This window comes from Sorex fumeus, unplaced genomic scaffold (genome assembly GCF_029834395.1).
Source record: "Sorex fumeus unplaced genomic scaffold, SorFum_2.1 ptg000098l, whole genome shotgun sequence".
Classification (NCBI taxonomy): domain Eukaryota; kingdom Metazoa; phylum Chordata; class Mammalia; order Eulipotyphla; family Soricidae; genus Sorex; species Sorex fumeus.
In genome coordinates this window covers 79,203,441-79,228,590 of record NW_026606155.1, presented here as the reverse complement: position 1 = coordinate 79,228,590, position 25,150 = coordinate 79,203,441, and the positions used below count along the sequence as shown (strand labels likewise).

Below are 25,150 nucleotides of genomic sequence, written 5' to 3'. Positions count from 1 at the left end.
ATGTGTGTTCATATATATATATATTTATACATACATATATATACACACACACATACATACGCATCATCTACATGTATATATAAGCACACATAGATGTATGTATCTTTAGATTTCCCAAACAAGCTGAAATGGCACAGGGTGTTTAAGCAGTGTAGATTTTGTCAGACATCACATTCTTCCAGATATATTTTTCCAAATGGAAAGATGGCTCAACATTTTCTATTATTATTTTAGATGAAATGTTCTGCAATATGTTGTTGACATTGTACTGAAGTAAATACTGTATGCTCAAGTCTCTCAGGGACCCTCATGAAAATGAGATGCATGTCCCAGGAGGCTATCTCAGAAAAGAGAAATTCTCAACAAAATAGCATGAATGAAGAAACTCACAGGAATTTATTATGAGAAATATTCTTTTGTATAATCCTGTACTTACATTGGCACAACAGATTACTGACATCCTGTGGTTCAGTTTAGTATAATAATAATTTATAATTTTTACTTTTATGTTCAAATAACCAAAGGTGTTTTATTTACAGTGATGGAATATGGCTCATTTAGTAACTAAATTGCCAGTTAATTCCATCACTGCAAACATCTCTTTATGATGAACAATTTAGAGTGTCTTTTGTTATTTTGTTTTTGTTTTACTTGAAACAGACTGAAGGGGAGCCACGCAATTCTCAGATTTTACTGATTAGTGAAGTGCATGTTAACCCAAAAATTAAGGTGTAGTTGAAAAGAACCAATTCATTTAGAATAGATATAGTCCATGCAAAGAGATAATTGCATACTCATTTGTGGAGTATAAAACAACATAACATGAGACTGACACCTAAGGATAGTAGATACACGGGACAGAAAGGTTGCTCCATAGCTGGAAGCCTACCTCATGAGCAAAGGGGAGAAGGGAGCTGGAGTAGAGAAGGGATCACTAAGAAAACGATGGCTTTAGAAACCGGTTGGAATGGGAGATGTGTGCTGAAAGTAGATAATGGGCCAAACATGATAACCTCTCAATATCTGAATTGCAAACCATAATGCCCAAAAGTAGAGAGTGTATGGGGGATATTGTCTGCCACGGAGGGGGGGGGGGAAGGGGAGGTATATCGGGGATATAGGTGGTGGGGAATGTGCACTGGTGGAGGGATGGATGTTTGATCATTGTGTGACTGTAACCCAAACATGAAAGCTTGTAACTATCTTATGGTGATTCAGTAAAAAAAAGAGAGAGAGAGAGAGAGAGAGAGATAATTGCATAGTCTTCTATGTGGGGCTTTTTTGTGTGTTTTGTTTTGGGGACCACATGTGGTGGTGCAGAGGGGCTACTCCTGGTTCTGTGTTTGGAATGCTCAGGGGACTGTGCTTTGCCAGAGATAGAACTAAGCATGAAAGATAAATATTAACACCTGTGCTATGTATCTCTCTGTCCTAGCTTTGGTGGTTTTAAATTTTGATGCTCCTTCTGCCTGAAGGGTATTCCTTCTGGGCTTACTTATTTTTAATAGTTTTGTCTAATTGCTGTGTATTATTCCATTGTAGAATGAGTATAGTAAGTTGCACATACTGATCTATCACATTTTTCTTACACTTCCATCTCCACCAATAATTGGAAAATTGGAACTATTTATAATTTTTGGCTAATATGTAGTTAACATAATGTAGCTTAGGACATTCACCTGTTAGGACATTCACCTGTAACTTTTCTGAAAATGTAATTTTTATTAATCATGAATTGATACTAGGAATAAAATTGCTGGATCATAGAGTGATGATAAAAATGAAAATGCTGGATTATTTCTCTACTAACTGAAGATACTGAGTATTTTTTCATGTGCTTCTACTAGCTTTTCATATCTCTGTTTAAGTAGAATATTTATCAAAGTTTTAAAATTATTTTTAGTTGTTCAGTCGTAAAAGTTTGTTTTATAGTCTGCATAATCTTTTATCAGCTATATGACTTGCAAGTTGCAAATATTATTCCCAGTTCACAGTCTATCTTTTTATTTTTGTAATGGCAGTTTTTGAGTTGTGAAAATTTAAAAGTCATTGAAGTCTATTTTATCAGTTTCTTCTTTCATGATTTCGATATTTTTGATCTAACATCATCTGGGTTTTTTTTTGTTTGCTTCTGTTTTATATTTGTAGATAGAAAATATAACTACTGTGTATATGTTGTATATGTATATAATGAATTTATATAGCTTATAATGGTGCAAGGCAGGGGTCAAATTAATCATTTTTCATATGAATATCCAATTGTGTCAGTACCATTTATTGAAAAATTACCCTTTCTTCCACTCAGTTGCCTTGGGAAGTTTGTCAAAGATCAGTTGGCCAAAATGTAGAGATATATTTCAAAGCTCATTTGTTTGATTAATTTCTGTATGCATTTTTCCCATAGTGTTATTTTGATTGCAGTGGTTTTATAATACATTTAGGATGGTTAGTAAATCAGAAATAAAGTGCTCTCTCTTACTTTCACTCCTTATGGTCTCACCATAGTCAAGAATATGTGGCTCACTTTGGTCCTCTCTGGGTCTCTATAATGTATACAAAGTTGATCACTGTCTTTAATGCTGTCTCCTTTTATGAGTGTCCCATTTAAATATCTGACCAGTCTGAATGTCTGTCCACTGCTTTATGCAACCAGGACTACAGCTTTAAGACTGAGTTACAGAGTTTCTCACTGCATGTGCCAGGGAGGTCATAGTTGTTACTTGGCACTGTTAATAGGTTCGAGGGCTTCCTATGTCTCACTCCAAATCTCTCTTTTTCCATGACAAAGAGAGATTTGGGTTTTTACATCTTGACTTGCCCTGGTGTGGAAACAGCTTCAGGCAATAAAACTAGATGCCCAGCTATCAGTAGTTTTTCAGAGATAGCTACTTTTTATTTTCACATGTACATGTGATCCATCCTCAGCTCCCTGAGTTAGTTGCTTTTGATAGCTGTGCACTTTTATCACTGCAGTGCGGGGTGGAGGTGGGGAGGATTTGCTAATAGTAAACACACTATACTTGAATATTGGAAGTCCTGTCTTGGTTTTTACAAGTTATTATCTCTCTTTTGCAACACAACTTTTAGTATTTAAATAAAAAGGTAGAGTAATAAATCTAAGAGACAGCTTCAACAGGTGGACACAACCCATCATTTCACTCTGATGCCTTATTACCTCCATTATTTTAAAGCAAATATCAGATATCATCACTTGTTCTTCAACATCAGTCTCTAAGAAATAATGCTTACTGTTAGATCTAATGGCAGGGTCATACTCACACATTAAAATAAGTCACAAAAATTTCTTAGCACTGCACTGTAGCACTGTCGTCCCATTGTTCATCGATTTGCTCGAGCGGGCACCAGTAACATCTCCATTGTTAGACATGTTACTGTTTTTGGCATATTGCATATCGAATACACTACAGGGAGCTTGCCAGGCTCTGCCAGGCAGGCAGGATACTCTCAGTAGCTTTCCGGGCTCTCCGAGAGAGATGGAGAAATTGAACCCAGGTCGGCAGCGTGCAAGGCAAATGCCCTATCTGCTGTGCTATCTCTCCAGCCCGAAAAAGATCTTCAACCTCTCTCCCCATCAGGGAATTGAACCCTGGTCTCCCGTGTGAGAAGCGGGGATACTCACCACGGTACTAATGAGGAAGACTTATAATTAAGAAGAGACAATTTCTTAATTCATTGAAATAGCTAATCAGTCTTCACATTTCTAGTTGTCATATAGATATCTTTTTTGTTTTGTTTTGTTTTGTTTTACACTTGCATTGCTTAAATCAAGATCTAAGTAAGTTCATTATGATTTGTAAATATATTTTTCAAGTCTCTTGTCAGGTTTTTTTCTTCCTCTTTTAACGTCTTTATTATATGAATTAGGTCACCTGACTAATAGAGAAACCCACAGATTGACAAAATTTTTACAATAAAGTACAATATGTTCTTTGTTCTCAGTGCTTTCCTATAAGTTGAGAGTTGGATCTAAAGCCGTAATTTCTAAGTCTGTACTTACCATGTTAGCATATAGATTTAAATTTGGGGGTTTGGTTTTAATTTTGTCCTACACACAAGCCACTCATGGGATACTCCTGACTTAGTACATAGGGGTTTCCTGGGCAGTACTCGGCAACCAGGTGGTGCCAGGCATCCAACAGGGCCTCTTGCATGCAAAGAATGTGCTCCAGCTCTTTGAGTGACCTCTCTAGCCCCTAAATATACATTTTAAGTAGTAAAAACAAGTAAAACTTAAAATTCTACTTCCTCAATCTCACTTTTAATATCACTAATATTTATTATCCTCATGTAACTAATAATTGCTATATTTTTTTTACTATAGAAGTAGAATATTTCTATAATTGCTGAAAGTGATATTGGAAAGCATAGATTGTTTTTGTTTTTGCATTGGGTGCAGGTTTGAATCCAGGACTTTACACATGTGAAGTATGCCCTCTGATTTGTGTGTGTGTGTGTGTGTGTGTGTGTGTGTGTGTGTGTGTGTGTGTGTGTGTGTTTGGGAGCCATCATTTGGGCTTACTCATGGTTCTGTGTCCAGGAACTAAATATGGTACTGGTTATCATACCCAGGTCAGGCAAGCACCTTACCCACTATACTGTCTCTCACCCTGGCTCCCGATTAAAACAAAAAAGAAGTTTTTTAATATTGCATTAAGGTGTGTTTTTCTATCAGGCGAAAGACAATATCTAATTAGCCCTCTCATCTTTGTGATGTTAGCAACTGTTAGTGATTGTTGCTTAGATGTACTTTTATAAAGTAGATTAGAAAATGGCAGTGTTATTTTTTTTTTCCATTTTTGCCTTATTTAGTATCTGGAATATTCTATGAAAAGAGATTTTTCCTGACCTATTAATTAGATCTCAGCAATTATGAGACACATATTGTTTTTTAATTTAATCATTTTTTTCTGATGGTGATACTGTGTTTTACAATATTGTTAATTGTGATTTCTTCTGAACTCCTGGCTCTGTGCTTAGGGATCACACTTGGCAGTGTTCAGAGGATCATATGTAGTGCCAGGGATCCAAATGGGGTCAGCTGCATGCAAGGCAAGTGCCTTAACTTCTGAAATGTCTCTCCAGCTCACCAAAAATTTAATTCTTAACTTATTTGATAGTTTGTTTTTGTTTTGGAGTCATTCCCAGAAGTACTTAGAGACTACCTCCAAATCAGTGCTTGGGGCCTACTCCTGGGGCTATTTGAGGCTTGAGGGACAGCATAATGTCAAGGATTGAACCTGGGATCTCAATCTTTTTCTTTTCTTTTTTTTTTTTTTGGTTCTCAATGTTTTCTTAATTTCTTATTTTTTAAAAATATTTTCAATTGACATTTTGTAGTTTACAATGCTATTAATAATGTTTTTTCATGCACAAAATTCAAACACCACACTCATCACCAATATACCCCTCCTTCTCCCAAGGTCTCCACAACCCCTCCCTTCCCTGATACCTATCCCACAACTCCTTCCTCTCACAAAGTCCCAACACCCCTTCCCTGAAAACCCTTCCTCCCCAAACTCAATTGTGTGATTAGTTCTACCATTATGTTGCCTTTGTTACTACCTTGCTGTGTATTTAAGTCCCATATATTAAAGAGATTATTCTATATTATCCCGTTCCTTCTGACTGACTTCATTCAGTATGATAGTCTCAACTTATATTGTATGATTTTGTTCTTTCTTAGAGCTGCATAGCATCCCGCTATATGTAGACATTTATCTATCTATCCTTCTATCTATCTAACTATCTATCTAAGGGCTGGAGCAATAGCACAGCAGGTGGGGCATTTGCCTTGCATGCGGCCAACCCGGGTTCGATTCCTCCGCCCCACTCGGAGAGCCCAGCAAGCTACTGAGAGTATCCTGCCCACATGGCAAAATCCTGGCAAGCTGCCCATGATGTATTCAATATGCCAAAAACAGTAATAACAAGTCTCACAGTGGACATGTTACTAGTGCCCGCTCGAGCAAATCGAACAACAGGAAAGCAGTGCTATCTATCTCTCTATCTATCTATCTATCTATCTATCTATCTATCATCTATCTATCTACCTATCTGTTTAGCTATGGATCGGTGATACCACTTTTTGGTATCTAGCATTAAATTACAAAAACATTATTCAAAAGGATATATGCACACCTGTGTTCATTGTCACACTTAGTACAATAGCCAAGATATGGAAACAACCCAAATGCCCAACTACAAATAAATGGAGGCAACTCAGCCTTTGAGTTACCTCTCTTCACTTATTTAAAAATACTTTCAGAGCCTGCTAGTAGACACCATGAGCAAAGCTTACCCCCTAGACTGAAAAATTTATGGACAAGAAGTTATTGTTGAAATTGAATGGTGGTAGTCTGGCAGTCATATCCAAGGAATATTCTGGGGATTTGATCCCTTTATGTGTCTTGTGATAGATGAATGTGTGGAGATGGCAACAAGCAAATGACAGGATATTAGGAAGTTGGACATACAAGGAAATATTATCATATTAGAAGTCTTAGAATGAGTCTAAACAGTGATTATTTAGAAGGCAAATGTTTTCATGTATACCCTTTATTGTATCTTCTTACTGATAAAAAGTTGGGATATGCATATTTTAAAATTTTTGTTAAATTTGTGTAATAGAAAATAATAAATAATGACAATCACTTAATCATTTAACTTCCCGTTAGTCGTCGATTCGCTCGAGCGGGCGCCAGTAATGTCTCCATTTGTCCCTTTCACGTGCTAGTGTAGCCCAGTGGCATCTGTTCGCTCTGGGAACATGAAGAGCTTCAAACCGATCCTTCATGATCTTGATGAAGAAGTCAATGACAATAATAATAATATTAATAATAATTATATGCTCTGGGACTGGAGTGACAGTACAGCAGTTAGGGTGCTTATCTTTCATGCAGCCAACCTGAGTTTCATTCCTGACATCCATATGGTCCTTTAGCGATGCCAGGAGTGATCTTGGAGAGCAGAGTTAAGTCCTGAGCACTACTGGGTACAGCACTGTGGCCAAAAACCCATAATGATAATAATATTTTCTGAAAGACAATATCCAGCCTTTATATAAAGTGATTTATTTTCTGTTATTTTAAATGAATTTTTAAGTTAAGTATTTATATGCTATAAGTAAAGTGCTATAATGGTTGTTTTTAACATTTCACTTAAGGAAAAATAATTATATAAGTTTCACTGTTTCTATATAAAACAGTGCAAATATATTTGTTATTATTGTAGCTTATAGCCTTTCAATTATCATGCATTGGTACCTTGTTGCTAAGAAATAATTTTAATTTATTACAGCTTAAGAAGCTTATTTATGATTAATTCATTTTTAAATATCATTAGGTCTCTGATGGTCATCCTTAGAATTTTTTTGAAGGAACTACCTATAAACAAATGTCTTATATTCTTAAAAAGTGAGAAACAAAAAAAAATGCTACTCTTTTTTCACCTGAACCCAACTAAGCAAAATTGGATATTAATATAAAATTTGAAAATTATTATAATTTATTTTTTAAAGTTTTATATAATTTATATCAGCCATTGTATCTAAAATCAATTTTTTGATTAGAAAACTTTTTAAAAGTAACATTTTGCTATTCAAGAAGGTACATTTGACAATATAATAAATACTTAGAATATACTAATAAAGGCACTGTCCTAATAAGTAGCTTATACATATTTTACCTTTCAGTTAATTTTAGAGGATAGATGGGCCAAGTCTTTCTTATAATTATAGAGCCTCAACTAAAACTTTTGATACTTTTCCTTTTAATGAATTTATTATTTTTCTTGTCCTTTGTGGCCGTTGAATTTTTTATAAACTATTATTTTAAAAAATATGCTTTTTAGACTCTTGCCTTTATTTGAAGTTCTGGAACCTTCAGAGGACAGCACTTGAGATCGTTAACATTAGATATTCAGGGGTCAAAGGAAACATGAAAAATCCCAGTGGTATGAAAAGAGACTGTAAGCCCTGGGGATTGCAAGAACCTGCTAAATTAAGGCACTTCGTGGTGACCAGCTTGAATTTCGTTTTATAGCCATAAAATAATTTCTCAGTTGCTCTTTAGTGAAATCTGAAACATGGAGAAGCCCTAACCTAGTTTTGAGCAATGTTAGTTGGTGATGGACTCCCACTGCCAAAACCTTCCCTTAGAGGCATGGGTTGCCACTTGTTACAGTTGGAAAACAAAAACTTTAGCTAATTCTTGACCAAAGCAATGACTTCAGAGAGTTTATATTAAGCTTTTCAGTGTACTTAGAATCAGAACTTTTAAGCTGTACTAATCCTGTCTCCAGATGCGGCCAGGAAGTTTGAACTGCTGTTGAGTAACTTTTATTTGCATGAAGCTCTGATACTTAGCAGTACATACTGGCCAGATGAATTCTCCTGTCACAGGTCGACTTATTGAGAAGTTGCAGCTGATAAAGGGGAATGAGGATCTTGTTGTAGCTGAATACATTATCTGATCACCGTAGAGGAGAAGAATAAAGATGATGGGGTATTAATTTGAAATTTTCTTTGTCAGGGGGTTTGAGAATTCTGTTCTGCTTTATAAATGGATTTTTCATAGCTACTGCCCATTATATCTTTCAAAGATAATTTTCTATTCTTTGCAGGATTTAGTTTCTTTCTTGCCGTTGTTACTGATATATCAGTTCATAAGATAGCCTTCTTTGGTAAAGTAATCTTAATTAGGAATCTTAAAACCCTTTGAAAATCATAATATCCCCTGAGAACTTAAGGGCTTGCCAATTTTCCTATCAAATGATTGTAGGAGCTTTGGTCTTTTTAAAATAATTATATACTTTGTTATATATATATATATGCACTTATGTTACATATTATGTGCTATAATATATATTCTATATAAATATTATATTTGTGTATATACATGTGTATCTTAGACTGTGGGGGCACACCTGGCAGTTCTCAGGGCTTCTCCTGGCTCTGTACTCAGGGATCATACTTGGCGGGCCTCAGAGTAATACATGGGGTGCCAGGAATCAAACCAGGGTTGGCCACATGCAAGGCCCCTAACCATTTCTCCAGCCCTGATATACCTATTATTTAGTGAGCAATATTTTGAATACTAATGGTGATCATTTTACAAGTCAAAAATTATCTTCTTAGTGTATAATCTTCCTACAGTTTCAGACTACTTCATATTCTTTAAAAATAGATAAAATTGTACCATTTTAGGCACTAGGTGCTCAAATTCATATGTTCCTTCCTTTAAACTCATTTAATATTTGGTTACTTGGTATACTTTTTGAAGTATCCTAGAAACAGTATTGGTGATAATAGACATTTTTAGTAAAAGATTTTTAAGAACCTAGTTTTAAGAATTCTGCTTTCATAATCTATTGCATATTTTTACTATCTTCACGTGCATTTTTAAAACTATATATGTGTTTATGGATAAAATACCTCTAACCTTTTTTCTAAATTTTTTTCCTTAAAATTGGAGAGCGATTTGAATGAATTTAACATTTCTTTGCAGGCAGATGTTGTTAGAGTGGTAAGCAGTTCTGTTTAGTTATAGGCTTATCAGTAACCTTTACACATAATGTGATATTGTCTGAATGTCTTATTTTGTTCAGCTTTCCCTGGCACTGATGAAGCCTAAGGCTGCTGTTTCTTTGAGTTACTGATAATTTTTTATCTGATTAACTGACACATTTAGTTGAAATCAGACACAGCCCTTAGGCTGGGCATGGATTTAATTTAAAAAGTATCAAAGGTTTGCTCTGTGTGCTGTTTAATCATCATGTTTATCAGGCAAAGAAAAATTACTGGAAGGACCATAGGGAGAGGGTTATCTTAAGGAGCAGTAGCTTGGGAAATTGATAATAGCTACAAGGTAATTTACTTCTAACTTTTACATTCATTAATATAACATTTCCCGCTAATAATTACAGGGCATGTAATATACTAATTAAATTGAAAGTATTATCACTAATTTTCTTTTTGCTGAACCCTCAGATGGATAGATAATAAGTGAGAATGTGAATTGAAAAAACCCATGTAGTCATACCAATTAAAAAAATTGGTTAGTTGACCAGTAAAACACTTTGGAAATAGAAAATTAAACTATGAATGTTCAGAAAAACTCATTTCAGTCTCTGACAAGGAAATGAAATTTCTAAATGAAATCACCATGTACCATAAGTTTTTAAAATATTACACTGATCTGACCTGTAAAAGCAGTACATCTCCCAGGAACCAATGCATCACTACTATCCATGTGTATGATGGCACCACTCTAATGAATGAATATGCTGGTTGATGGAGTTTATGGATGCTATAGGGCCTTTGTTTGTTGTATAGCTCTCAACACTGCTTAAGATCCATTTTTTACTTGGAAAAATATGTCATACTGTAGAACAGAGCACAGTAACTCCATGTTAATTCTTAAGAGGTAATCTACACTCCTAAAATCCCTTAAAAACACAATAGCAATCAAAAACTGGATTTATTTAAAACTTTATGCAATTCAGATAATGTTATATTTGGGTATACAGTTATTGTATAATTGTACAATTTATTCCAGCAGGCAGCCTCCAGGGTTTTTCCTCTACATGCATTAATGATGTGCATAGGGTATAGCTTTGTAGCACTGTAGCACTGTACTCCCATTGTTCATAGATTTGCTCAAGTGGGCCCAGTAACGAATTCATTGTGAGATTTTTTGTTACTGTGCTTGGCATATCAACTATGTCATGGGTAGCTTGCCAGGCTTTGCCATATAGGTGAGATACTTTTGGTAACTTGCTGGGCTCTCTGAGAGGGTGGAGGAATCAAACCCGGGTCAGCCGGGTCGGCTACGTGCAAGGCAAATGCCCTACTTGCTGTGCTATCGCTCCAGCCCACATAGGGTATAATAACATCTAAAATACTATAATCATTTTAGCATGTTTGAGAAATAAAACCTTTAATTACGAAGTCTTATCTCTGTAGACATTATAAAGTATTATGCCACCACTAAATTTGTCTTATCACAACTAAAATTTGTGTTTATATTTAGTTTGATTCAGTTTGGTTTTTGAAAGTCTCGTGCATTTTTAGGACAGTAAAGTTTGCTTTAGTCTTCTTATCCCTTTCTAAATTGTCCATGAAAACAACATGTTACAAGAAATGAAAAGTTTCATTGCCTGGAAATTTTCAGTCTTTTTAAACATATATTTCCTAGTTTTTTTCTTAACTTATTGCTTCTATAAAATTATATTTTATGTATATTCTGAAGATTAACGCCATTGGAAATTCTCTGTAATACCCATTATTACTACAAGTGATCAATCTAGATTTTCTTATAGTTGGTTAATCATAGAATATGGGCAGATTTTATCTTATTTTATTTTGCTTTTTCCCCAGTGGTGTTCTGGGACATCCAGAGCCATACCTAGTGGTGTTTCAGTGGCCTGTGGTGCCATGAATTGAACTTTGGCCTCAATAATGCAAGGCATGTGCTCCAGCTCTTCTGAGATATCTCCCCTCCCCCCATAATTGTCTTTGTTTATTTGTGCTTTTTTTTTTCTTTTTGACTAATCAAGCAAGCTGTATTAGCAACAAATCAGCAGGTTGGAACATAGTAAACACTTGTCTCTCAAGAATAACTTATCTACACAGCCACAAGAAATAAATTTTTAAGAAAAGAGCACTGGGAAGCACATTTTTAAGAAGGATGGTTGCTGATAGTGGGCATCAGAGTATCAATAAATTCCTCTTAAGCACACTCCCAGTGTATCTACAAATAGATTTCTGTCTATGGTTTCTGCTTTCTTATCTTTTAGAAAAAGATTAGGGGTTACCCTCCACATTTTCAAACATCCCTGCCCAGACAAATTTCCTGGTTTTTAAAATTGACTTAAACTTTTTTTTTTGACGGGGGTGGGGTGGGGTGGTCTTTGGGTCACACCTGGTGGTGCTCGGCACTTATTCCCAGCTCTGCACTCAGACATCAGCCCTGACAGTGGTCAGGGAACCATATGGGATGCTGGAGATTGAACCCATGTTAGTCCTAAGCAAGGCAATCACCCTGCCTGCTGTACTGTCTGTCACTCTAGGCCCTGAATTCAACTCTTTATTTCACTGACCTGCTTTAATCACCACTGTCCATTCTTCCTTCTATTCCTCTGGAAGTTGGGGCATTTATTCAAAGAACAGATAAAACATTGCTTTAATTAAATGGAATTAAAATTAGTTTATAGATGTGGAAGGGTATGGCTCCATGGGAGAGCATATTGCCTCACCAGTGTGAGGCCTTGAGTTGGGTCCTCAGTACAACCGATCATCACTAATGTAAGGCTTAACATAGCTGCTGTTGTACCAAGAACCACAAGTACAACTCTGAACACTAACAAGTGTGTAACACCTGGAATCACTGCAATTAAAACAGCAAACAAGAAAAACATGAAAATAAAAAAGTCTGTCCTGCAACTACACCTCTGAAAACATTATAAATATCTGAATGCCCTTGTTTGAAATAAGCTTTATCTCTAAGTAACCCCAAAGGATGGGACTTGAAGAGTTTGTAATTGCAAATATTTGATATGAATCATATTTTCTTCTATATATTTAATATAATGTAGTAGCCAAAAAATCAAGTAGAAAAACAGAATCTTTATGCTTCTGGGTAGATTATTTTAAAGCTTAAGGTTTCTAAATTGTGTCTAAATGATAGTGTTTTCTGATATTTTATTTGTTTTCATTTGGGGGGTGCACTGGTAGTGCTCAGGGCTTACTCCTGGCTCTCTGTGCTGAGGGATCACTCCTGGCTGTGCTTGAGGGACGAGATATGGTACCAGGGATGAAACCAAGGTAGCCACCTGCAAGAAAAGCACCATATGCACTGAACTATCTCCCCAGTACAGGTTTTTTTGCTATTTAGAATGAATGAGTATTCTTGGTATTTATATTTATCATTTCATGCATGCAATTTTGTTAATAGCCTGCCTTAGGGGAAAAAAAAAGTAAGACTGTGTTTTATGTATTTGACTTCAAATAGCAGATTGATTCATAATGTAGCTCCTCAGAAGGTTATCTGTTACTTATAATACTAACTTTAGACATGACCATATTAGCTTCAACTGTTCAGTATCAGAATAACAGTGAAGAAGTTTAAGCCTCCTGGGATACTATAGTGGGTAGGGTTCTCTTGACTTGCCATGTGGCTAGCCCAGGTTCAGTCCTGGCATTCCATATGGTCCTCTGAGCACTGCCAGGAATGACTCCTGAGCACAGAGGCAGGAGTAAGCCCTGAGGACCTCTGGATGTGGCCCCCAAACCAAAACGAAAATAAATAATAGTTTTTAAAAGAAATTTTATTTCAAAACAGTGTTTTAAGGTTTGAAAAGTCACCCCCCACAGTTTAAGTAGCTGGTCTTGGTGCCTAATCTGGGAAGACCCAGCAAGTCTGGAATAGAGACTGATCAGATTTTTTGGTTTTGTGATTTCTGAGATCCTCCAACTGCAGAAATCGTGGAGTGAAACTACGTAAACATGAGTATCTAGAGCTTTTCTGATCTCTGGGATTATTTCTAGATCTTTGGGGCCCAAAGACTTGAAAATCACATAGGCAAGATGTGATTGTAGAAAGATGTTTTAAAGATAAGTTACCACATTTTAATTTTCACTCTTCAACTTGTCTCTTTTATTTTTTTTATAATTTTATTTATTTTTCTTCTTATATTTATTTATTGAATCACTGTGGGAAAAGTTACTAAGCTTTCAGTTTTAAGTCTCGGTCACACAATGATCAAACACCTCTCCCTTCACCAGTACTAATTTTTCACCACAAAAAACCCCCAATATATCCCCCTCCCACCCCTCCCAATGCCTGTGAGGCAGATGATTTCCACTTAACTCTTCTCTACATTAATTACATTCATTATTTCAACAAAAGATGCACCATTATTGTTTAGAATCCCCCCCCCCAACAATCAGAATTGCTGAAAAGGCATTGTGAAATACTTTGTTTTCTATAGCTGGTTATGAGAAACATATAATGTGCAGCTGCTATTGCGGCCGCCACGTGATTTTGGATTTCTGCAAAGAGCCAGATAATTATGAGATTGGTTCCTGTGCGTCTGGTGTTATGGCTGTGCCGGAGAGCTGCTCATGGGGGGCAACTTGTGACCTCGGTAGGGCGCGAAGGATGAGCCGGTACCGTCCCCCTTCTCATGAGACGGCAGTTGCCCCATCACCGCTGGCTCATACCTGACTTTCCAATAAGCTCTGAGGTGGCGGCCACTTTACTGCCGGAGGGCGGGGGGGGGGGGGGAGGCAGAAGGGCGCAACACCCTTTCCCTCCCAGGGAGGCATAGCACCGTAGTTTGTAGTTTAACGCATGGTCCATTCACTTTTCTGCCGCAAGCTGCAAGGCTCTGGATTAAGTCTTTTTGCCTCTGGAGCTATGGCCGGCCCAGAGAACCGCTCGTTGGGGACAACTCGTGACCTCTGTAGGGCTAGAAGGACAAGCCAGTACCACCCCCCTTCCCATGAGACTGCAGTTGTCCCGTCACCACTGGCTTATACCTGGCTTTCCAAGAAGCTCTGAGGCAGCGGCCACCTTGTATGCGGTCCAGATGCATTTCTGCCAAAAGCCTCTGGGTTTTGAGATTTGTTTCTGAGTCTCTGGGATTATGGCCATTAATTAGCTTGATCATGAGCTAGAGAGGCCCTTTGAAGGCGGCGACTTGGGGTCTTGCTGGGATGGGGAGGAAAGGGCTGGTTCCACCTCCATCTGGTGAGGCCCCACGTGTCTCGTCACTGCAGTCCCAAACCTAACTGTTCAGTGGCCTCTGGAGGATGGTGGTCACTGTGCCACCAAGGGGAACAGGCCAAGGCACGAAACCTATTTCCACCTGAAGTGGCCCAGCATCAGTAACCTACTGCAGGAACAGGATGCATTTCTGCCAAGAAGCCTTTCGGTTCCGAGATTCATTTCTGAGTCTCTGGGATCATGGCTGTTAAAGCAGTTTGGTCAGGAACCAGAGATGCCATGCCTCCAATTATATAGCTGAGCCAGAGGTGGTTTGTGTGTGTGTGTCCCACATGTCTATCTTTTGGCCATTTACTTTCCTGGTAAACTTTGCCCCAAGTTTTTGGGGTCTGGCCAAAGGCACAGCTATTTTGGGATATCTGAAAGCCTGATGGTGCCATCAGGCTGCTGATGCACTCATCTCACAGGTACAAACTGACCTGCTGGCGGCATCATACCCCCATCTTGTCTCTTTTATAGCTACTATTTAATTTTTGTATCTTGAATGTGAGATACAAAATATAGAATGTGAGATACAAAAGATAGAATATGTTCTGCTGTGAAGTTCTTCTTTCTACAAAAGCTAGAGTAAGACCTGAAGGAGAGAACAAATTGGGAACAGTGGTAGCAATTTAAGGCCAACCTTCCTCTCTCCTCCCCCCATCTCTCATCTCTCACAGGTTGCATGAGGTGCAGTTTTTTTTAACTACTCCGATCCTAGGACTGGGTCTCTGTGGCCTGGATACCAAAGATCTTCTGATGGAAGATGTGTTGTGCATTTGCAGTGGAGCTATGGAGCTAATATTCATTCATTGAGTAATGATGACTTATTGATAAGTAATAACATTTTAAAAGCTTTATTCTTTACAGTTTTCCAATATGGTTTGAGAGAAACACTATTTAGCTAATGGGCAACATTTTTTTCCTAAAGAATGCTAAATGAAACTAAAAGATGATCTACAAAGCAGAACTGGCAAATAGTGTTTTGACTTAACTGGTTTAATCAGGTATAAGATGTCAGCTGCCTAAACTTAAATAAATACTGAAAACTATTGTCTCTGCCTCGAAATCCTGATGTTATCGTTCTTTGTATTTTTTTTCATTCGAGTTTATCAAGAGAGGAGAAAAGTTAAGACTGTAACTGGTCCTCAGTATATTTGTGTGGCAACATTCTGCTAAGGTTTAAACCTGGTGATCTATAATTGTAACAGCACTTCAGGCAATAATATGTAGATCAGAACTAATTGGAATTTTTCCCTTGAATTTTTCTCTTTTTTAGAGGGGGGAAAATTAGCTTGCTTTAGAAATCAGTTTCCTGCCAAATTTGCTAAGGGCAAAGATTTAGAGGATTTTTCTGTTAATGTTGCTGTTAATTTTATTTATTTCTTGAATAGGCAATGCATTCACCTGATTCAAAATTCAAAATGTTTATAGAGGCTCCATATTTGTAGCCAAGCTGAACAGAATTAGTGGCATCCTAGGCCAGTACTGATTGCAGTTGGCATTGAAGTAGGTTGTGAATCCTTAAACCACAGGATCTGGGACTCTCCAAATAGAGTATTAGACGAGTGAAATTTCGGACTCTAACTGGTATTGCTTTGTATATGAGAAAAAGTAAAAATGACAATAAAAACACATCTTGGAGTATAATATTAGAATGAAAGTGTATAGGAGTATGCGAGAAATTAGACTTTTTTATCTTTGTTTTTGGTCTACACTTGTTAATGTTCAGAGGTCACTTCTCCAAGGTGTTTGGGGAATCATAATATGGTGAGGATTGGACTCTGGACTCCTGTAAACAGTGTGTGTATACCAGCCCTTTGAGCCATCACTTTGGCCTTGAGCTGCTAGGTTTATCCTTATGTTTTCATTTGTATAGTCATTGAAATTATGTCTATAAGCTTCCAGAAAAACAATAAAATTTCAGTAGAACTGGTATCAATGAATCATTATGTGATTCAGGAATCACTAATTTTCACTGTATATTACTCTGCTTTTATTTAGACATATTCTAGAAGAAACTTTGCTAGACAGGAAGTTCTAAAAAGGCAGAAATTATGTCTGCCTATCTATCTGAGTTTAGAGTGTATAAAAGTCACATATTTGTTGCATAATTTACAGAATGAAAACAAATACTGTTAAGAGTTATCTTGTTCATTTCAGAGGGTGGTGGTGGGTCCACATTCGGTCTGCTTGTGGCTTATACCTCACTCGGTGCTCAAGGAGCACTCTTTTTTTTATTAAAAAGTTTTATTAATGACAGGTGAGACATGATTATTACCACAATGAAATCCAAGTATAAAATAAAATTAAATCTTAAATTTAATATACTTAAGATTCCAGATTTGAAAGTTTATATGTAAATAAGAATTGACAATTTATTGTATTGTATGAAATGTTTTAATTTTCTTATTTACATAGGTCAAAATAATACAATAATGGCAAATTGGCTATGATTGATTTATTTTCTGATCATTGTAATTACCATTTATTAACGTTTTTTATTTTTAATTGTTTTTATTAATTTTTATTAGTGAAAAACCATGAGGTACAGTTGTAGACTTACAAATTTTTGTGCTTGGGTTTCAATTATACAATGATCAAATACCCATCCCTCCACCAGTGCCCGTTTTCCACCGCCATGGACCCCAGTATCCCTCCACCCCCATCAACCCCCATCCCACCCTGCCTCTGTGGCAGGGCATTCCCTTTTGTTCTCTCTCTCCTTTTGGGTGTTGTAGTCTGAAAAAGAGGCATTGAGTGGCAATCATATTCGGTCTATAGTCTACTTTCAACATGCATCTCCCATCCTGGGAGGATCCTCCAAACACCCTTTATTTGGTGCTCCCTTCTCTATCTGAGCTGACCTTTCCCCTAGAATGCCCGGCTGGCCTCTAAGCCATGGAGTAATTCTTGTGGTACTGATCTTGGCTATTCTTGGGTATTAATCTCCTATTTTGTTACTTTATATCCCCCAGATGAATGCAATCTTTCTATGTCTATTCCTCTCTTTCTGACTCATTTTGCTTAGCATGATACTTTCCATGTAGTACTACTTGTATGTAAATTTCATGACTACATCTTTTCTAACAGCTACATAGTACTCCATTATGTAGATGTACTAAAGTTTCTTTAACCAGTCATCTGTTCTTGGGCACTCAGGTTTTTTCCAGATTCTGGCTATTGTAAAGAGTGCTGCAATGAACAAACAAGTGCAGATGTCACTTCGACTATACATTTTTGCCTCTCTGGGGTATATTCCCAGGAGTGGCATTGCTGGGTCAAATGGGAGTTCAATTTCTAATTTTTTGAGAATCGTCCATACTGTTTTTCAAAAGGGCTGAACCATTCGGCATTCCCACCAGCAGTGAAGGAGAGTCCCGTTCTCTCCACATCCGCACCAGCATTGGTTGCTTTTGTTCTTTTGGATGTGGGCCAGTCTCTGAGGTGTGAGATGGTATCTCATTGTGGTTTTGATCTTCATCTCCCTGATGATTAATGATGTAGAGCATTTTCTCATGTGCCTTTTTGCCATTCAGATTTCTTCTTTGAGAAAGTTTCTGTTCATTTCATTTCCCCATTTTTTGATGGGGTTGGATGTTTTCTTCTTGTGGAGTTCAACCAGTACTTAATATATCCTTGATATCAACCCCTTGTCAGATGTGTATTCGGTGAATATCCTTTCCCATTCTGTAGACTGTCTTTGTATTTTGGTCACTGTTTCTTTTGAGGTGCAGAAGCTTCTTAATTTAAGATAGTCCCATTTATCTATCTCTGTTTTCACTTGCTCGGCCAGTGGCGTGACATCTTTAAAGATACCATTAGCTTCAATGTCATGGAGGGTTTTGTCAACTTTGTCTTTAATGTACCTTATGGATTCCGGTCTGATGTTAGGTCTTTAATCCATTTTGATCTTAGTTTTGTACATGGTGTTGGGTAGAGTTCTGAGCCTGACATTTTTTTTGCATGTAGCCGTCCAGTTTTGCCAGCACAATTTGTTAAAGAGTCTTTCCTTACTCCACTTCACATTTCTTGCTCCTTTATCCAAGACTAGATGATCATATGCTTGGGGGGAGATGTCAGTATATTCAACCCTGTTCCATTGGTCTGCAGCTCTGCCTTTGTTCCAGTACCATGATGTTTTAATTATTACTGCTTTGTAGTAGAGTTTGAAGTTAGGGAGGTTGATCCTCCCATTTTCTTTTTCCCAAGAATTGCTTTAGCTATTCGTGGGGGCTTATTGTTCCATATGAATTTCAGGAGTGTTTGCTCCATTTCTTTGAAGAATGTCATGGGTAACCTTATAGGGATTGCATTGAATTTGCACAATGCTTTGGGAAGTATTGCCATTTTGACAAAGTTAATTCTCAAGAAGCACTCTTGACAGAGCGGGGTACCATGTATCATGCTCAGGATCAGAGCTGGGTAGGCTGCACATCAAGGTAGCACTTTAGCACCTTTAGGTGCCTGTTGTTTTTGATAGATCTATCACTTCTGTAAGTAGCTATGTTTTTATGTAATGAAATGATTCTAATACAATTATATGTTGCTGTAGTTAATATATATCGCTGGGCCTCTTCATCTTCATATTTATTCTTTGCCCCTTCCAGGAAAAGTGTGGGGGTATAGTGGGCTTAGACTCTTGATACTGGATTTCCTTCGAATTTGTCCAGTCAAACCACCAGGGAGACTGAAGATGAGAAGGAAAGGAGGAACTCTGGCTGTTCCATTTTTCTCAGTCTGAGTAGAGTATCCACTGTGGCTGACTTACCCTTTGCATCTGCTCCTATTATATAGACCAGCCAAGGTTCTAGCTTCCATAAGGGTACTTGATTTCTGGATTCTGGAAAACTTCTTAATACCAGAGATAGTAATCTGCTGCTATCGCTGAACCCAAGTTACTGCAGTGTGGTCTTTCAATTATGTCACCAGTGTTATCAATTCACTGTATTTATATTGGTTTCTTCTTTTAGCTGGATTTTAATTGAAATTGTCCTCAAAATTTTAATCTTGTAAAGCATAGTTTTAATGTCATTTCTAACTGCACTGCACTGCACTGTCCTCCTGTTGTTCATCGATTTGCTCGAGCGGTCCCAGTAACAACTCCATAGTGAGACTTGTTGTTACTGTATTTGGCATATTGATTACATCACGGGTAGTTTGCCAGGCTTTGTCGTGAGGGCAAGATACTCTTGGTAGCTTGCCAGGCTCTCCGAGAGGGGTGGAGGAATCAAACCCAGGTCGGCCAGGTCAGCTGTGTACAAGGCAAATGCCCTGCCCGCTGTGCTATTGCTCCATCCCTTTGCATTTATTACTGTGGAATATATAGCACAGCGGGTAGGGCGTTCACCTTACACGCGGCCAACATGGCCGACCCGAGTTCGATTCCTCCGCCCCTCTCGGAGAGCCCGGCAAGCTACCGAGAGTATTCGATATGTCACACACAGTAACAACAAAGTCTCTAATGGAGACGTTACTGGGCCCACTCGAGCAAATCGACGATCAACGGGAGGGCCTTTACCTTTACCTTACCTATATAGAAATAACTGAATTATCCTCAGATACCTTTTGATGATTAAATATAAGACATTTTACTGGGTGTTATGCAAATGCTGACAGAATCTAATGGAACTAAAATATATATGTGTATATATAGAATATATTCTCATCATATATATAAATATATATGTATATATATAATATACTCTCATCCTGGGTGATGTTAGTGACACAAAAAGAAAAATAAGAACATAGAAGAAGATGCATGCTGAAAGTAGACTATAGACCGAACATGATTGCCACTCAATGCATCTTTTTCAAACCACAGCACCCAAAAGGAGAAAGAAAACAAAAGGGAATGCCCTGCCACAGAGGCAGGGTGGGATTGGGGGGGATGGGGGGTGGAAGGGTTACTGGAATCAGTGGTGGTGGAGAATGGGCACTGGTGGAGGGATGGGTACTCAATCATTGTATAACTGAAACCCAAGCACAAAAATTTGTAAGTCTACAATTGTACCTCATGGTGTTTCACTAATAAAAATTAAAAACAAACAAACATAGAAGAGGCTAATAAGAAAATGAAAATAAGTAGTATTTGTATTACTCTTTATAGTTGAGTACTTTCTCTTCCATTTAACCAGTTATATCACACAATTCTGTGAACTAAATATTATCTATATTTTATGAATAGTCTTCACTTAGAGTTAAGGAATTTGAACAAGATCTTGTTTCTAGATGTTTTGTAAATCAGCATTTAAACTCAGGTCTTCTCTTTCACTGTTTTTTTTTTAAATCATTCATTTTTATTGGCTTCCTTTTTCACATATTAAATCTTGAATTCTTTTGACCAGAAATCATAGTCTTACTCTAATGATAAGTTTAATTTTGGACAGATATTTAAAGAAAAATTATAAACTTATAAAATTTCTTTGTTTTCAAAGAGTCCAGAATTAAGTACAGAATAGTTTAGAATTGGGGTAATGTGTGTAGGATTTCCTTTTGTTTTCCTCTTTGATGGATACCTAAGTTTTAAGAGAGTATAAAACTAGGTATAATTTTTCAGGCTATGTCATTCTTAAATGGCATAATGTTTCTCTATGTTAAAAATGGGGCTGAACTGAACTGGAAAATGACATTTCAGCTTCTCTTCATAATGTTATACCATCAAATGTTTTTGGGAACTTGTATTCACATGACATATTCTACTTCTATACTATTTTCCTTTCTATCAATTAATTGCATCATATCTCTATACAGTACTTTTGGGAATATTTATTCAATCTTATAATTTTTTATCACTCTTCCCTTATCCTGCTTCACTTGAAATTAAACACCAATACTAATTTATTAAAATTCCTCCTCTTGACATCAGTAAAATCCAACTCTGTTTGGTTTATTATAAATTATAATAAACTAAAGCATTATTATAGCTTAGATTATATGGTTACAATCTGTGAACATTTATGGTATTGATGTATATAGTTACTGTACCTCACCACTTCCAAAGTGCCCAAGACCTTCCATCATTTGTCCTTATGTCACGTCTAGTCTATATCTTCTTCAAGATTAAATAAAACTTGGGGTCTAAAAGGAAATCAAAGAAAAAATATCCTTGAAATGATTGTAATTGAAAATGCAAATTATCAGTACCTGTGGGAAACAGTGAAAAGCATTACTAAGGATGAAGTTCACAGGGGCACAGCCTTTTATCAAGAAACAAGAAAAAGCATAAATAAATAACCTAATCTCACAACTTGATAAACTAGGAAAAATGGTAAATGAATCCCAGAGTTAGTAGAAGGAAGAAAATAATAAACATTAGAGAAGACATTTTCTGTGTCGAGCATCTTCCACCCAGATCCTCCAAATCCCTGTAGGCGGGGGTCACACCCCCACCTGGCCCCCTGGCGCCGTGTAATCCCATCAACGGCCAAGACTCAGAGACTATAAAATCCAGCTCCTGGAACATCGTTTTATCAGGACATCTTTTTATGACATCTTATTATCTCATTCCTACTTTGGACAAACTTGCAGGCTATCGAATGTAGCCTGCCCACAGGGCAGAGTCTGGCAAACTCCCCGTGGCGTACCAAATATGCCAAATACCAGTAACAATGATGGGTCTCATTCTCCTAAAGAGCCTTGAATATAATCTCAGGGCTAGGATGAAAGAGACGTTACTGGGGCCTGCTCGAGGCAATCGACGAATAACAGGATGATGAAATGAAAAAATGAAAGAGAAGACATCAATTATGTAAAAATCAAGAAAACTATAAATTGTTAATAAAAATCAAAAGTTTTTTTCAGAATAAACATTATTAACAAATCTTTTTTTTGGGGGGGTCACACCCAGAGATGCTCAGGGGTCACTCCTGGCTCTTCACTCAGGAATTACTCCTGGTGATTCTTAGGGGACCATATGGGATGCTGGGGATCAAACCCGGGTCGGCCACGTGCAAGGCCATCACCCTACCCGCTGTGCTAGCGTTCCAGCCCCAACAAATCTTAACTAGAATCACAACAACAAAAAAAAAAGAGAGAAAGGGTCAGAGCAATAGTATAATGGGTAGGGCGTTTGCCCTGTACGTGGCCGACCGGGGTTCGATCCCCCACATCCCATATGGTCCCCTAAGAACCGCCAGCAGTGATTCCTGAGTGCAAAACCAGGAATAACCCCTGAGTAATGCTGGGTATGACCCAAAAAGAAAACAAATGAACAACAACAACAACAAAAAAGAGACAGAAAACACAAATTACATCAAAAATGAAAGAGAAGAAATTACAACAGATATCTCAGAAATGAAAAACAATAAAAGCAGTTACTATGAATAATTTTATGCCACTAAATTGTAAAACCTTTTTGAAATTGATGCATTTTATGAATCATACCGCCTCTCATACCAAATCAGGAGGAATTAGAAAAACCAATTAGACCAATCACTGATAAGGAAATTCAAACAGTAATGAAAAATCTTTCTAAGAACAAAAGCCTAGATCAAAATAGGTTCACTAGTGAGTTCTAGCAGATCTTCAAAGAAGACATTACCTGTGCTCCTCAAGTTCTTCCCAAATAGTGACTATTACATATTTATTCTTTTAAAAACACAAACTCAGTTGCAAAATATTACTGCTTGGGTTGCTGTTGTTGTTGTTGTTGTTATTTTGTGGTACCAAACATTGAATCGCAATTTCACAACATTACTTACACAATATGTGTTCATTGATTGGAAAAATTAAGTTAAAACACCCATATCCAAAGCTATTTATAGATTTAGTACAATCTTATCAAAATTTCAATGGCATTTTTCATAGAAGTAGTTTTAAAATTATATGTATAAGAACCACAAAAGACCAATTGCCAGAGGTTCCATGAGAACAAAGCTAAAGGCATCACTTCCTGATTTCAAACAATTACAAAGATACAGTAATCCAAATAAGACGGTTTAGCACAAAAACAGACATATCCATCAGTGAAACAGAGTTGAGAGCTAAGAAATAAATCCTTCACATTTTATAGTCAAATAACTTTCAACAAGGTAATCAAAATGAACAATGAGGACAAAGTTCTTCAATTATGATATTAAAAAAACTAACTAGCCACTTGCAAAATGTATGTGGAGAAAAAGAACACATGTGCTCTATTGGTGGGAAGGTAAACTTGTAAAGTCACTATGGAAAACAGTATGGGGGTGTCTCAAGAAATTAAAGCTAGAACTACCATATGGTCCAACAATTCTGCTTCTTGGCTTATATCCAAAGCAAGCAAAATCATTCTCTCAAAGTGATAAATAGACTTTCATGTTCATTACAGCATTATTCACAATAGTCAAGCTGGAGAGATAACCTAGGTGGCCACTGAAAGATAAATGGATAAAGAAAGTGCGATATATAATATACGTAATGGGATATTACTCAGCCTTTAAATAAAAAAGGAAATCCTGTCATTTGCAATAACATGGATGAACTTTGAAGGCATTAAGCTAAGTAAAATATGCCAGGCAGAGAGAAACAAATACTTTATGGTGTCACTTATATGTGGAATATGAAACAACAATAATAGCAAATTGATCTCATAGAAACAAAATGGAAAGGAAGTTGCCAAGAGCTGCAGGATGAGGGAAATATGGAACAGTTGGTAACAGGGTACAGACTTTGAGTTACTTACAAGTAAGACCTGAGGATTTATATAACATAGAGACTATAGTTGATAAAATTATTGCACAAATAAAATTATTTTGAGAGTCATTTAAATTTTCTTACAAAAAACAATGGTATGGTGCTGGGACTAGAGTATGGTACAGTGAGTTAGGCACTTGCCTTGTACACTGCAAGGTTCAGTCCCTGGCACCTGCTATAGTCCCTAGAGCCTCACCAGGAGTGGTCCCTGAGCACAGAACCTAGCGTAAGCTCTAAGTACCAGTGGGGGACGTGCCCCCACTAAAGAAAGGTAAATATGTGAAGTGATAAATATGTATAATCAACTTGATAGAATTCTTTTATGTAAACACATTAAATAATCACATTTTTAAAGTATAATTTGCCAGTTGGGCTGGAGCGATAGCACAGCGGTAGGGCGTTTGCCTTGCACACAGCCAACCCAAGTTCGATTCCTCCATCCCTCTCGGAGAGCTCGGCAAGCTACCAAGAGTATCTCGCCCGCACGGCAGAGCCTGGCAAGCTACCCGTGATGTATTCGATATGCCAAACACAGTAACAACAAAGTCTCCAATGGAGACGTTACTGGGCCCGCTGGAGCAAATCGATGAACAATGGGAGGACAGTGATGTGAATTTGCCAATTATATATCAATAAATCTGGAATAACCCTTAAAATTTACAGCAAATGCACTTAAAATGCATTTTAAATGT

At 37.2% G+C, this 25,150-nt stretch overlaps 1 protein-coding gene and 1 pseudogene across 1 annotated transcript in view; both read left to right on the top strand.

Annotated features, from left to right (window-relative positions):
• The window catches only part of DPH6 (diphthamine biosynthesis 6), a 159,811-nt gene that overhangs the window by 73,729 nt on the left and 60,932 nt on the right, over positions 1-25,150 (top strand). The window lies entirely within an intron of this gene.
• LOC130041580 (small nuclear ribonucleoprotein G-like) lies at positions 6,305-6,529 on the top strand (annotated as a pseudogene).